The 12,373-nt window shown below is 32.9% G+C and overlaps 2 pseudogenes across 1 annotated transcript; both read left to right on the forward strand.

The window, feature by feature from the left end:
- The first annotated feature begins 397 nt into the window (after positions 1-397).
- LOC149494861 (VQ motif-containing protein 9-like) lies at positions 398-1,515 on the forward strand (annotated as a pseudogene). The gene is made up of 2 exons (XR_016321576.1): positions 398-601; positions 684-1,515. The product of XR_016321576.1 is annotated as a VQ motif-containing protein 9-like (transcript).
- A 4,011-nt stretch (positions 1,516-5,526) lies between these two features.
- Positions 5,527-6,850, forward strand: LOC149494862 (zinc finger BED domain-containing protein RICESLEEPER 2-like; annotated as a pseudogene).
- The last annotated feature ends 5,523 nt before the right edge of the window (positions 6,851-12,373 follow it).

Genomic DNA, 12,373 nt, shown 5'->3' on the forward strand with positions numbered 1-12,373 from the left:
AACAAATAATAATTTTTATTTTGTGAAGAATCCACCAAGTGAATAATGGTTTGAATATAAAAATATATAAATAACCAAATGACATTTTTTATTAAGACATGTAATCCATTCGATGGTTTTGAAAAAAAAAAAAATTTTCTATATATAGAGAGAGAATTGAAAACAATAAAAATAGGGAAATTACATGGAAAGAGAGAATTGAAAACAACAAAAATAGGGAAATTACATGGAAAAATCAACCTAGACAAAAAGAAGGTAACAATCTTTTTGTGTCGTGATAAAATATTATATTTCCAAAGAATCTGTATGCACTATAAGTTTCTGATTTTGTTGTAATGAATTATGAAGAGAAAGAATTTAGATTAGCGGTTCGTAGAGATTCTTCTCAAGGAAAGAAATGAATTGCTTTATTTTCCAAAAGGAAAGCTCTTTGCAAATGCTGCATCCAACCACAAAAACAACAACATCTTCTCATTCTAGCTCTCACTCTGCAAATTCCTTCTCTTACTCGATTTCCTCTCCAGCAGATTCATTCACCATCGACACGGCTGAATCGCGTGTGGGTTCAGTTCTCCGCCCAGCAGCAGCAACATCCGATGAGGTACAAAATTCCCACAATGGCCAAAAAATCCCCTTTTGATCATCAAAAGTAAAATTTTAATAACAGTAATATTAATTATCAGCTGCAACAGAAATCACAATCACAGTCCACACAGCTGCCGGTGTACTATATTAACAAGAATGATTTCAGAAACGTGGTTCAGCAACTCACCGGACCTCCTGCTTATGAAAGCTTCTCTGCTCCTCCGTCTATTCACCTGCCCAAGCCTCCAAGCTCTCGCTTGCAGGGTATCCGTCCTCCTCCACTGCAAATATTACCAATCGTCCGCTTCCGTTGATAAACAGCAACATCCCTCGTCAACCACCGAAAACTCCGATTTCTGCTTATATGTGTTATATTATGAACTCAATGTCAGATTCCAATCGCCCGCCTCCTTTGATAGATAGCACCATCCCTCCTCGTCAACCAACGGAATCGCCGATTTCTGCTTATTTGCGTTATATTCGAAACTCAGAATCTGATCCCCATAATCAACTTTCGTAATTCTCGTCTCTTAGGCCACTGGTTTCTCCTAGCCGGAATAATATACCTCCACAACAGCCTGCGCTCCAGCAAAATCAACAATCATTTGCACTGCAGCAGGGTTATTCTCTCGCCGACATGGGGTTTGGGTGGTTCACAGCCGCCGTTCACTTACCACCTTCACTGCTGCCGTTTGGGTGTTTCTACTCACCGCGCCCTTTGCTTTCCTCAGATCTGTTGTTCTCACCTTCTCCATTTCCGCTGTCGCCGACATTTCCTTAGGCAAGTGTTTTTCTATTTTTACACCTTGTTGTCGTTTAGAATTAGAAACTTTTAGGGCATTAATGCATATCTTCTGTACATATTTGGGTGTTTATTGGATTATCACTAGTTGGGTCGATCAAGTGCTCGACACTGTTTCTTTCTGCTTATCGCCGTCATTTCTCTTATATGCCTTTTCTTTTAAAAAGCACTATTTAGTGTTTGCGTCTTTTCCATTTATTTATTTGTTAATTATTATAGTGGGCTGAGCATATAAAATGAATTATTCTAAGAAAAAAAGAAACATATAGTAGTTTAATATTGAATGGCCTATTGTAAAAGTAAGTGCATTGGGTGATTTCCCAGCAATGAAATTTCGATGCAGCACATAAGATATTAACATAATTATATCTATTTATGAATTAAATCAATGAAAATAAAAATATTTTTAAAATTATTTCTAGCTTATTATTTTTTTTCTGTAAAAAATATTCATTTTTTAATATAAAATTTTCTATTTTAATTAATTTGATTCATGCGTGAAGCCACAAACCTAATATAGGCAAGTTATCCCATTAGAATCTAGGTTTATTTCCATTTTCTTTACTCTTGCTGTTTCCATCTCAGCTTTAAAAAAAAAAAGAAAGAAAAGAAAATTCTCATTAGAATATGAATTCAAATTCAAATGATTTATTGTAATAATTTGATGTTAAAGTGATAAATTTGAGGTTTAAATTTAAAAAAATTGATTGTTAATCACCATAAAAGAGGTCGAATGCATAAATATTAATCCCTGAACCTAGCCTTTTAGTTGGAGTAACAACAGTTTGGTTTGATCATAATAAGTACTCCATCTATTCCATTTTATTTACATAGTTTGACAAAATGCACATATTAGAACTTAGTCAACAAAAATAATTTAACCTCTTTTTATCCTTAACTTATTAAGATAATAATAAAAGTCATTCATTTAATGAACAATTATCAAAGTTTTAAAGGAAAAATAATTGTTTAAATATATAAATTTAGAAATATTGCAAATACATTGGGATATCTTAAAAAAACGAATAACAAGCAAACAAAATGGGCAAAATGGGACGAAGAATTTATTTTTTTTTAAAAAAAATTAAATTAATTGTAGATTTTAAAGTTTATTTATAAATTTGTTCAACTTTTAATTTTGAACCAAATTGAAAAGAATAAAGATTTAAAGGATAAATTGGGCGTTTATGTATACTAAATTAGTTTTTCTTTACCTACTATGTTTGTTGTACAAATTACAATAATTTTGACATAATTTCTAAGAAATGCATAAATTATATCACATGCATAATTTTGACAACTTTTTATCATATGCATAGCAATTTGTTTTTCTTAGGTACGGCACTGGCAATAAAAGATCAATTGTATGGATAATGTATTTTTCTTGAATTTAATTGTCAATATTTTTTTCATATGCATACTAATTAGAATTGCTTGACTAGAAATTACTTAGAAAGGCCAAAAAAAAAAAAAAAAAAAAAAAGGACCTACTACTATTTAATTAGGTTTTAGACTACATTTCGTTTCATATGATAAAATAATATATTTGCCAAAGACTCTACATCGCAGTATAAGTTCGTGATTTATAAGGAACCAATCAAGAGGAGAACTGAGATTAGCCACTCGGAAGCAGTAGTAGGTCTGACAATTTCGGAATGGATTACTTTATTTTCCAACAGGAAAGCTCATTCCAAATGCAGCTTCCAACAACAAATCTATCACTAACCACAAAACAAACCCTTATTTTATTTTTTTAAAATTGAAGATAAAGACAATTATGTCCAAATCCATCGGAAAGCAGGCGAGCAATAAGAAAATGGACTCTTTTATATTCCAAGAAGAAAACTACGTTCAAATCTATCCCGCTAGAAGTCTAAGCACAAGAGATCAATTCAGCTTCGCAACAACTCTATCACTTTGTGATAATATCAGTAAATATATATATTAATAAATCTATTTCTAACTACCATATCCCTCTAAAAAATCTCTCTCAAATCACCCAATTACTGAAACAGAATCTCACTGTCTGATTTCCTGACACGTACCTCTACTATAAATAAGGGACATTTTCTTAAAGATCATGAGATAACTAGACATTAGGGGTATTCATAAACTACCCAAACTGAACCAGTATGAATCAAACCAATAAAAACTGTAGTTTTAATAACTATATGATTTGATTTGATTTATAAAATTTAAAAAATCGAGCTAATGATTTGGTTTATGGTTTTCTGGTCCAAACAATCAAAACTGCCCAAATTATTTATTAAAACTACACCGTTTTATATGGATTAAAACTCTACAATTTTATATGAAATATCTAACCTAAAACCCAGCGCTAGTCGCTAGCAATAAGCTGACATATTATCTTCCCTCTTCTTCTCTCTTCATACTCTGTTTGTCATTTTTCTCTCTTCCCAAATTTCAGATTCCAGAGCTGGCTATTCACCATTAGTAGCTATCATCACTACGCTTTCCTCAATTCACATTGAGCAAATCGACAATTTTGAGATTATTTCATCCTAGCAAGAACAAGTTAAGGTTTTGTTTCAAGTGGATTTTAAGTTTTAATTATTTTAAAAAAATTACTATTTGTTTGGTTTATGGATTTGTCATGCTATTTTTCCATGATGATTTTTCTTTTTTCCTTTTTGTTGGGCATGATATGATTTATAGGATATTTAATTGATAATCATAGTTTTAGTATTCTTTCATTTCATATTATGCAGCTCATTTTTGGCTGTGAATTTTAATATAATTAGAACTATCTAGCAGAAAAATATTTAAAAAAAATAAAAACTTTAGGATGATGTAAGAGAAGAATATTTTATTATCTTCTAGCAAAATGCTTAAGGATTCCTTTTTATATGTGTTTGTCTTTGTCTACAAATACTGCATATGAACAACAATAATATAATAATATATGTGAAAACATCTGCATCAAAACTTGCGAAATATTTTGTTGCTTTGGTATACATTTTAGAAAATTTTGGATTCCTTATTATCTTCTCTTCCTCTGTTTGATTTTATTTTATTTTTGCTACTTGAAAGAATTACTTTCCAAATTCTAACTTTATTTGAAAAATGAATGTAATAGAAATAAAAATATAATAATGTGAATCCAATCTAGGTGTGTGTTTTTGGTTTATGGGTTTTGTTTTTTTTTGGCAGAACCTTTAGATTGTTTTTTTTTTGGACTGATTTATTAAAATGGTTAAGGAACTTTTGTTGATTTCACACATGTATTAGTTTGCCGTTATAGTAGTAATTAGTCATTTACATGGTTAAGGTTTTTTTTTTTTTCTCTAACTCTAACGAAGCACTTGGAAACAATAAAATTTATAAGAAAACACCTTTTTTTTTTTTTTTTTTTTTTTTTTTTTTTTTTTATCTCTAACTCTAACTAAGCATTTTTTTTTTTTCTTGTTAACTAGATGATGAAGAAGTATCATTAAACTTATAGGGCTATATTGAGGAAAGAAATGAATTACCAATTTCATCTCAACAAGATGTTGAACCAGTAAATAACGATGGAGGTAAGAAACTACTCATTCCTCAAAAAAAAAAAAAAAAAAGGGAAAAGAGACTTTTAAAAAGATTTCAGTAATATGGGATCATTTTACTAAGCATGACGACACGAAAAATCTTCGTGCATCATGTAACTATTGTGGTGCTTCTTATGCAAATGATCACAAAAAAAGTAGGACTAGTAACTTGTGGATTCATTTAGAGAAAAAATGTAGGAGATATCTTTATAGGATAATTGATTAAAAAAACAAAAAAATAAAAAAAAAACACTTAGTTTTGAACCTAAAAAAGATGCTATGGAAAGTGATAATCATATTGTTGGCACTTTAAAGTTGCTAAATATGATCCTGAAGCAATTAGAGAAGTATTGACAAAAATGATTATAACTGTGAGTTGCTCTTTAAAATTGTTAAAGGTGAGGGATTTAGAAATTATTCTCAACTATTAGAATCAAGATTTGTTGTTCCTTCTCGTATTATAGTTTGGAGATATTGCATGAAACTTTACATTAAGCATAAAAAAGATTTAAGAAAGAAATTAAACAATCAACGTGTGTTTAACGACTGATACTTGGACATCCATTTACAATTATAATTATGTGTGCTTAACTGCCCATTGGATTGACTAAGATTGAAAGTTACAAAAAAGGAATACTGAACTTTTCTCAAGTTTCTAATCACAAAGGTAAAACAATTGGGAGGATGATAGAGAGTTGTTTGCTAAAATGCGGTATTGAGTATGTCCTCACAATAACTATTGACAATGCAAGTTCTAATGATTTATGTGCTGCTCATTAAAAAGATAAATTTTCTTGGAATTTTAGTGTTCTAGATAATGAATATTTACATGTTTGATGTTCTGCACATATTTTGAATCTTGTTGTCCAAGATGGTTTCAAAGAACGTAACAAGTCTCTTCTTAAGATTAAAAATGCAATTCGTTATGTGAGATCATCTCCAAGTAGGCTTGATGGTTTTAAAAAGTGTGTTAAACATCTCAAAAGTTACAAATAAGAGTCTCTTGTGTCTAGATGTTGAAACTAGATGGAATTCACATACTTGACTTGGAGGCGGCAAAAAAATTTAAAGTAGCTTTTGTTAGGTTGTATTGTCGTAATTCAAAATTTAAGAAATATTTTGAGAAGCAAAAAATGAAGCGTCGTCTAGAAAAAAGTGATTGGGAGAAGACAAAAATGTTTGTTAAGTATTTAAAAATGTTTTATGATGTTACTTTGAAATTTTCTGGGTCTTTGCATATCACTTCAAATATATTTTTTTAAGAAATTAGTATCAATGCAAAGAACATTGCAAAATATGACTAGTAGTGGAGATAAAGTGGTGGCTATCAATGCAAATAAAATGAAAGAAAAGTTTGCTAATTATTGAGAGAATTTTAACAATGTTACGTGTTGCATGTTGCTATTGTTTTGGATCCCCGATACAAGTTGAAGTATGTGAAATTTATTTTAATCAAATTTATGAATCTAGAATGACTATTACAAGATTTGCACTTGTAGAAACAATCGATTACATAATTGGTGTAATGCATTCTATTTTCAAGATGTTGGAGTTGATGTGGATATATAGTCCATCTTCTAGGACATTGTCATTTGATGACAATGATGATATATATGATGCATTTGCAAAGAAAATACAACATAATTAATCAATGGAGAGTAAATTAGAGATGGAAAAATATTTGATGAATGATCTTGGAAATTGACATCTTCTGATGTTTTGAGTTGGTGGAAATTGAATTCTTTAAAATATCTAATCTTTTCTAAGATGGCAAGAGATATCTTGGCTTCCTATTTCAACCATTGCTTCTGAATCTGCTTTTAGTACAAGTAGGCGTATACTTGATACATTTAGGAGTTCATTGTCTCCTAAAATGGTGGAGACACTTGTTTGTACACAAAATTGGTTAAGGAGTAGTTATATTATGATTGAGTTGTAAGATATTTTGGATGATGTTGCTAAGTTTGAAGAAATTGCACAAGGTAATGAAATATAATTAATTTGTTTTAATTATAATTCTCTATTTAGTTCTTTTAATTGAGAATACTAATTTCTTTTTTTTTTTTTTTTTTGGGAGACCTAGCACAAGCATTGAGGATAATCTAATGGATGATGAATATTGAAGCTTAAATAATTTTACTGTCATATTCTTTTTTAATTATTTATTTTATTATTGTTTGTGGTATGTTTTAGAGACATAATATTTTATGTTTAATTGAAGAACATAATATTTTATGTTGAATTTTTCAACTATTATTGTTGTTATGTTTATTTATGTGTTTTATTTTTCAAATTCTTTTGTTGTTTGTTTTGATTTTGATTTGTTTTTGTTTATTAATTTAATCTTCTTTTATACTGCCAAACCGATCCAAACCAAACTAAACTAATTCATCATTTTAGGTTTGGTTTGGTTTTGATATTTTTATTGGTCTAGTTTATTTTACATTTTTTATAAACTGTCATTTTAAGTTTGGTTTGAATATAGCTTTAAACTAAACCAAACCGACTCACAAACACCCCTAGTAGACACAGGATAACTCTCTACATTCATCCCTCTCTCAAATACTAAGAAAAAAAGACTATCAAGTGGTGCGGTGAGCGTGAAACACATATTTAGAAATTCATTCTCTCCTAAAAGACTCGACTCTTTCACTTTCCCAACCATGGCTAACGGGTCTACAAATTCACAAACGTGGAAGACCAAGCTAACAGTTAAGAAGATGAAGCAAGTGAACAATACATAATGCCACTCCCCAAACAATTGATCCCTAAATCGCAGCAGCCTTGACCCATGCATACACATAATTCATGACTGTACTAGAACGCCTACTGGCGGTTCTCGCCAACGAGGTAGACAAACCTTTGCAGGCAATCAAGAGAATCGCCAGCAAGGTGAACATGATAGATGCCAACACCTCTCTAAAAGACAAAGAACTCAAGGCTCATAACAACCTACGAAAACTAAGTTAGGGGGTAGATCTCAGCACATTCGTCCCAGATAGCCACAACTCGAGCAACACTCAGCCAGGGGGCAGACAACACCAACCTCAAAAATGTAAAAATGTTGTCAAGGAGATTTTTAGAGAATGTAAGGAAATAGGTGATAGATGAGATTATAGACTCCAAGATGACTCTCCCCTTTTTGCCGATATTCTGGGAACGGTATTCCCAACCAAGTATAAAATGCCTACTTTCTATATGTATGATGGCTTTACTGACCCCCGCAATCACCTAGCAACTTTTCAAACTGCAATGTGTCTTCAGACTCTTTCACTTTCCCAGTTAGCCATTGCATTCTGAGCTTGGTTCATAACGAGCGTACCATCAAGGAAAATCTCCCTAGATATGATGGACTTGAGAAGGGAAGGAGAGACACTAAGATAGTATGTCTCCAAATTCTAAAGGATGGCAATGTAAGTGGAGAACCTCAACGATGAAGTCGTGATCAGTGCAATGTCCAAAAACTATAAGTATAACAACCTATTTGAAAGCCTTAACATTGATTCACCTTTGACTTTCCCAGAGCTGATGGCCTGAGCAAATAAATACACCAAATTTGATGAAGCCTATGAAGCACAACATCGAAAAGCACCCAAAGAAGGAAAAACCAGTAGAAAATACCATTCTCTAGTTAGGTGAAGGTCACTGATTAGACATCCAAGAGCTAGCTACTTGGTAAAAACACCCCACCATAGAGGAGATAGGTCCACTCAAGAAAGAGAGTTCACCCCCCTGAACAAGTTGCACTTAGACATATTGGCTTAGATGAGAAAACAAGGAGATAAAGTACAGTTGGATTTCCCTAGAAAACTAAAAGAAGACAGTTGGGGCACAAGGACAAAAGCAAGTATTGTGAATTCCACATAGACATAGCCCATAAAACCGAAGCATGCTAGTAGCTCAAAAAAGAAATCGAAAGCCTCATCCAGAGGTGCGAACTTAAAGAGTTCATTGGTGAAGTCAGAAGAAGCCAATAAACCGAATCATCCCGCATGAAAGACAAACATGTAATTCAACATAATACATTGAAACTAATTATATGATCTTTGGTGGCTCGACAGGTGGTGACAGCAATTCAGCTAGGAAGAGAATAACTTAGGAGATCTATTCGATAATGCCCTAAATAGGTATTGCATTTGTTGATGATCTCTTTCTTAGAAGATGGAAAACATGTCCGCACCCCTCACAATAATGGCCTAGTCATTGAAGAAATCATGGAAAACTTTCTAGTAAAAAGAATGCTAGTAGACAATGGTTGTGTAATTAACTTGATCACAGTAGAAGTATTCAAAGCACTTAAACTTGATCAAAATAAACTCAACCTAGTCCAAACTCCTCTAGTAGGGCTAGTAGGAAACCAGTGATAGTGGCAGGTGCTATGGACATAACCTTAGAGCTCGGAACAAAAGGGATCGGTAGAAGGCTCAAAATGAAATTCATGGTCGCTAACATCCGTTTTCTTTACAATGCCATATTTGGTAGGCCCACACTATACGAGCTGAAAAGCATTCTCCTCAATCAAGTACGTAACATTGAAATTTTATTTTGATAAGAAAGAAGTTATTTCTGTTAGGGGCAATCAAAAAGTTGCACAAGAGCCATACATGGTGTCGCTCAAAAGAGCCCCTTTGACTTTGCCTATAATGTGGATGCCAACCGAAAGAATGAGCACCTTATAAGAACATTATCCACCATTCGAATGGGAAGTGGAGATTATGTGTAGATTTCACCAACCTGAATAAAGCATGCCCCAAAGATCCTTATCCTCTATCGAACCTCGGTCAATTGGTGGACTCAACAGCTGGATGCGAAGTATATAGCTTCGTAGACATCACAGTCGGATACCACCATATCAAAATGAGCTTCATCACCAGCAGAGGAGTTTTTTACTATCAAATAATGCCCTTTGCTCTCAAAAATGCAAGTGCCACCTGCCTGAGGCTCGTCAATGGAATGTTCCAGCAGCTGATAAGAAAAATAGTAGAGATCTATGTGGACGACATGATAATCAAAATTACCAATGCCTCAAATTATCCAAATGACTTAAAAGAAGCAGTTGAAGTTTTGAAGAAGTTCGGCATGAAATTGAACCCAGAAAATGCACGTTCGGTGTCAAAGCCAGCAAATTCCTAGGCTATATGATATCCTAAAGAGGCATAGATGCAAACCTAGAAAGGATAAAAGCAGTCTTAGACATGAACCACCCACCAGCATCCACGAGGTAAAACAGCTGAATCGAAGAATCAATGCCATAGGATGCTTCATTTCATGTTTGGCTAGAAAATGTATGCCCTTCCATAAAGCCCTCAAACATCAATTCTGATCAAAGAAGAAGAATGAGAGTAATGCCCCATATACTACACTAGTAAAGTTCTTCGTGGTACCAAACTAAGATATCCAAATATTGAAAAATTGGCATTTACTGTACTCACTTCGGTAAACAGGTTACACCATTACTTTCAATCTCATACTATATTTGTTAGAACTAACCATCCCTTGAAAAAGGTACTACAATGAGCAGAAAACTCAGGCAGATTGGTAGAATGGTCCATCAGGCTAAGGGAGTTCGACATCAGGTGCACACCTCGCCTCTTCATGAAAGCCCAAATACTGGCAGACTTTGTAGCGAGTTATCAAAAGGACCAGAACATGACGAGCAAATGATAGAGGCCAATGAACCACACAACATGACTTGGAAATTATACACGGATAGAGCATTAGGGAGCTCGAGTGCCCCCACATGGATCATATTGCATGGTCCGAACAACATAAAAATATAGTACACCGTCCAACTGAACTTCCCTACAATAAATAATGGCGCCAAATATAAAGGATTAATCACAGGCCCAAAGCTAGCCCTTGAGGTACGTGCTCCTACCCTCTATATCTTTTTAGACTCAAAGTTGGTAGACAACTGAAACATCACGTATTTTTTACTTCCAAAACTTTCAAATTTTTATTAAATCAAAATCTGAATTTCTGATCTTGTGGGCTACAAATGTCGATAATCATATTTCAAGCCCAAGTTTGCAAATTTGGGCTCAAGCCCAAAAATATATTATCGAAACTTCTAGTCGAGAACCTTCCAAATTATTCAAAAGTGTATATATATATATATATATATATATATATATATATATATTAACCTTACTGCAAGTTAATTTAATTAAGATTATTAATATAAGTAACAAAAATTTACTAGTCAAGCTTTAAACTAATTGACGGAAGACCCTAGAAACAAATCCAACCAACAAAAGAAGAAAAAAAAAAGAGAACCAAAAGAAAGTCAGGTTGAACCAAAATAAACCAAGCAAACCTAGAAGCTTCTACAAATCAAACTAGGGAAGATAAACCACACCAATTGAAAATCATAAGAATCTAGAAATTTCTATTGATGAAATCAGAAATTGATTTTTGTGGGAAATCAATTAGGCCAAATCACTCAACCCTCATCCTCTCCTCCGTTCGACTCTCTATCTCCTTCTCTTCTCAACTCAGCCCCCATCGTCGATCGACAACAAGCCGACCACTATCGACCCTCCTTTAAAAATATTTTTCGGTGTCGATGTAACTGGCATTGTGAAGAGATCGTTCTCTCTTCATTTCGAACGAGCGCAGATCGTGGCCACCTCTCCACCGCCCTCTCCGTTCATTAGCCAACCAAATTACCCTCTTTTCGGTGATCCTTGATAACAAGGTGAGTTAAAACACATCTTCTTATCATCTTTAGATTAATAGTTAATGGAGAAACTGATTTTGAATGAGCCATTTGAGATGATTGAAGCTTTAGGTTTTGATAATTGATAAAATTTGGGATTTTAGTAATTAATTGCCATATTTTGTAGAAATTGATCTCAGAATTGAGCTTTACATGAAGTTTTCTTCATTTTTGGTATAGTGTTGCTTGATCTCAGGCCTACTGCCTATTCGGCCAACTTGGCGGATGGTAACAACAGAAGTTTCCGGTGAACAAAAAACCCTAGAAATTTACGAAGCTTATTTTAGCCTGTAGATGTCAAATATGCAATTAGAATTTCAATTGGACAGTGCTTAATAATCAGATTACTCAAAAATGTAAATTTGATATTAAGAGTTGGTAGTTGTCAAAAATTATTAAGTTATTATGTGAATGGTGGTTTAATTTTAGTAAATTAATTAATGATGCTGTGTAAATATTTATAATGTTAGGTCAAAGTATTAATAGGTTGAGCTAAGAATATTTGGATTATGATGATGATAGGTTGTATGAGTGATTGATGTTAATGGTGGATGAGATTTTAAATTAGAGGATATAGACTGCCATGTTAACTAGTTAAACTTTAATGACACAATTTACTCGTGTATAAGTGTCAATATATACAAATGGACTTATATATAATTTGTGATGTGACTAAAATTAACAAATGAAAAATGTGAGATCATTGATGATGAAGTGGAGGAT

Source organism: Jatropha curcas, chromosome 7, assembly GCF_041381405.1.
Source record: "Jatropha curcas cultivar XTBG-Jc1 chromosome 7, XTBG_Jcur_1.0, whole genome shotgun sequence".
NCBI lineage: Eukaryota > Viridiplantae > Streptophyta > Magnoliopsida > Malpighiales > Euphorbiaceae > Jatropha > Jatropha curcas.